Genomic DNA, 4,430 nt, shown 5'->3' with positions numbered 1-4,430 from the left:
GGAGATTCCCAGTGGAGGAGCCCCACGTGTCACCAGCGTGACTCTTGAGGCCGGTGAGGCGGTTTTGCCGCTGCCTTGGTGTGGCAGTTCTTGGTGCAGAGTCAGAAAAGCACCATCAATCTTAAAGCTGCTGTTTTGGCCGGAGCAGTGGGTTGCTCAGATTCTAGCGCCGGGAATCAACAAGTTGGATGTCCATTCAGAAACCCAAGACGGTAATTATAAAGACCACAGATGGATAAATTTATAATGAAGGGAAGAAACCAGCCTAAAAAGGCTGAGAATACCCAAAATCAGAATGCCTCTCCCTCTACAGGGGATCACAGTTCCTCATCAGAAACAGAACAAGGCCTGATGGAGAAAGACTGTGTTCCATTAGCAGAAGCTGGCTTTAAAAAGTGGATGATAAGAAACTTCTGGGAATTAAAAGAACTAGTTCTAACCCAATGCAAAGAAACCAAGAACTTTGAAAAAAGGTTTGAAGAAATGTTAACAATAACATACAATTTAGAGAGGAATATAAGTGAATTAATGGAGCTGAAAAATACAACACGAGAACTTCGCGAACTATGCACAAGTTTTAACAGCCGAATTGATCAAGCAGAAGAAAAGATATCAGAGGTCGAAGACCAACTTCATGAAATAAAACAAAAAGACAAGATTAGAGAAAAAAGGATAAAAAAGAACGAGCAAAGTCTCCAAGAAATATGGGACGATGTGAAAAGACCTAATCTATGGTTGATAGGTGTACCTGAATGTGATGAAGAGAATCAATCCAAGCTGGAAAATATGCTTCAGGATATTATTCAGGAAAACTTTCCCAACCTAGCAAGGCAGGACAATATTCAACTCCAGGAAATACAGAGAACACCACAAAAATATTCCTCAAGAAGACCAACCTCAAGGCACATCATCGCCAGATTCACCAGGGTTGAAATGAAAGAGAAAATACTGAGGGCAGCCAGAGAGAAAGGTCAGGTTACCCATAAAGGGAAGCCCATCAGACTCACAGCAGATCTCTCAGTAGAAACCCTACAAGCCAGAAGAGAGTGGGGGCCAATATTCAACATCCTTAAAGAAAAAAACTTTCAACCCAGAATTTTACATCCAGCCAAACTAAGCTTCATAAGCTAAGGAAAAATAAAATCTTTTGTGAACAAGCAAGCACTCAGAGATTTCATCACCACCAGGCCTGCTTTACAAGAGCTTCTGAAAGAACCACTCACTACAAATAGAAAGGAACAACCAGTATCAGCCTTTCTAAAAAATACCAAAAAATAAAGAACATCAACATAATTAAGAAATTGCATCAACTAATGTGCAAAACAGCCAGCTAACATTAAATGACAGTATCAAACACACATATATTGTTATTAATTCTAAATTTAAATCGACTAAATCCCCCAATCCAAAGACACAGACAGGCAAAAAAAGCCAAGACCCATTGGTATGCTACATCCAGATCCATCTCACATGCAAGGATACATAAAGACTCAAAACAAAGGGATGGTGAAAAATTTACCAACCAAATGGAGAGCTAAAATAAATAAATAGAAAGCAGGAGTTGCAATTTTTGCTGATAAAATAGATTTCAAAGCAACAAAGATCAAAAGAAGCAAAGAAGGATATTACATAAAGATAAAAGGATCAATGTAACAAGAAGAGCTAAAGATCCTAAACATATATGCACCCAATACAGAAATACCCAGATATATAAGACTTACAAAGAGACTTGGACCCCCACACAATAATAGCGGGAGACTTCAACATCAATATTAGATAGATCAATGAGACAGAATGTTAACATCGATATCCAGGACTTGAACTCAGATCTGGAACAAGTAGACTTAATTAACATTCATAGAACTCTCCACTTTAAATACACAAAATATACACTCTTATCAGTACTACATCACACATATTTACAGGTTTAAATGAAATATTGGTTGGCTGCTTGTTAATTATTTTCTTCCCTCATTTTTTTCTTAATGTCTCTATTATTAAACACAATTACAGGCATACCCAGTTTTAGACTGCATTCTAGCCCGGGCAATAAAGCAACACCCCTGTTCTCTCTCCCCCTTCCTCTTCCTCTTTCTTCCTTTCCTTTATTCTTTTTTTTTATTATTATTCTTTTTCTTTCTTTCTCTAAAAAAAAAAAAAAAACAAGTGTCTTATCAATGAGGACTGTTAAGACCTTGCAGCGATCATCATTAACAAGACTTGACTAGGAAGTGTTTAACCATTGCAGGCATAAAAATATGATATCCAAAGAAAAAAAGGTCAGGCAAGTGTATGCAAGTCTCATTTTTAAAAACTGCAGAGATTTGACCATTTAAATATTTAATATTTTCATTAATATTTCTGTGTTTATCATAATGATATGGGTAAAGTATACATGTTTTTTCAACAGGTCCCATACAGATGCCTCCAAATCCCCTTTAGTTTACTCCAGTGAGAAAATGTTAGAAAGAACTGTTATGTGAAATAAGCATGAAAAATGCTTTTTCTCTTTTCCTCTGCTATTACACATAATGTCCATAACATATATATATAATATATATATAATAGTAAAGGAAAAGAAGGTGTGTGTGTGTGTTAGTGCACACAGCATATATATGTAGTAACACATATGAACATTTTATATATACATAATTTCCACAATATATATTATGCATATAATAAATATAATAGCAGAGGTATTCAAGAAAGAATGAGCAAGAAAAGCAAGAAAGAAACTGTGATTGAATTTGCCTCAGAGCCAGCAAAGCTCTTATGGAAATTTAGTAACTGTAAGGTACAAAAAGGATCAGTCAGAAGTGAATATAAGGGGCAAGAATAAGACCTCAAGGAAAACTGATCAGGAGAGGGAGGGTGTCAATTGAGTTTGAAAATATTTTCTAACTTCCTAGCCAATAGAGATTGGTCATCAAAAATAAACCCAAACCTACAAACATTAATGTTGACTTAAAAACTTAGTGCCACTATATTTACACAGTGGAATACTATAGCATTAAAAATGAACAACCTAACAGCATAACATAATACCATAAAATTCAACACAATGCTGATGAAAGAAGGCTGGCACACACACAAAAATACATACTGTAGGATACCATTTATATAAAATGCAAATTCATTTATTGTGTTGAAAGGCAGGATAGTGGTGACCCTTAGCAAGACTTAAATTATAAGAGGATTCTGAGTTGTTGATTATGTTTTATTTCTTGATCTGGAGAAAGTAGGTTACAGAAGTGTGGTCAGTTTATGAAGCTTCATTGAACTGTACACTTAGGACACATGCATTAATCTACATGTATATTTTCTTCAACTTAAAAAGAACACAATAAATTACAAAATAAATGTCTCTCCTACCTACCTTTCTGATTTTTTTTGTATTTTTTAAAATAAAACGCCATTCTATTCTATTTATTGAAATAGAACAATTGCTGTCAACTAAAATAACGGCAATACACCAAGGGCTTATATGTTCTTCAACAACAACAAAAAATTCATTTAAAACTAGGTGATTTAACATAATTATAAATATGTTTGAAAACATGGCTGACTAGAGCATGATTTCTGTTGAGAAATAAAAACTGCTGTTTCCTCTACTGAGTTTGAGGTGAAAAGAACACAGAGATTAGTTGGACTCCAAGGTCTGTGTTTTATCAGCTACTCTGACTGTGGCAGAGACTGTTGCTCCCTCCATCCCCCAGTCTCTCTTAGAGTTAAGACAGGTCCATTTGACCAATTATAGCCAATGGTCAGAAATGGAAATGGCACCTGTCACTTGGGGCCAGGCATTTATGAGGCCAGCATGACTATTCTACCTCTCTTCCTAACATGTTAGAATAAAGAATTTTATGTAATAGAAACTGAGAACAAGGTGGGAGAAATTTAAGGAAATCACCACTTGCTTACATTAAAATGTAACCAGAAAGTTTAGTACAAACCAAAAAAGGCATTATACAATTACATACATTTTAATACATGTGATAATTCAAAATTTTTTTCTAGTATCTCTCTCTCTCTCTCTCTCTCTCTCTCTCTCACACACACACACACACACACACACACATTCTTTTTCTACATTTATTCATAATCTTATTAAAAAATAAGATACCACTATAAAGAAGTTTGACAAAATGTCCAAGTAAGTGAAAATCCATATCACCTATGGATTGCTAATTGATAATAACACAGCATTAGCATGATTCAGTGACCAAAATTACTCTTTAGTTAGAAAAGTCAGAGAGAAAAATGAGGGAATTGGGGAGTGGGAAGAAAGAAAGAGAAGAGAAAGGAAGTAATCTGGGTTTAAGGAAGGCTGAGAGTGTTAAAAATGAGAAAGTACAAGTGGTTAGGAAAAAAAGGGATATTTGCAAAGAAAGTTATGCAGCTGAAAGGGTCCCATTATGGGAAGTATTTGG

Source organism: Sapajus apella, unplaced genomic scaffold (genome assembly GCF_009761245.1).
Source record: "Sapajus apella isolate SASKATOON/1434 unplaced genomic scaffold, GSC_monkey_1.0 scaffold7, whole genome shotgun sequence".
NCBI classification, from domain to species: Eukaryota; Metazoa; Chordata; class Mammalia; order Primates; family Cebidae; genus Sapajus; species Sapajus apella.
This window is presented reverse-complemented; position numbering follows the sequence as displayed.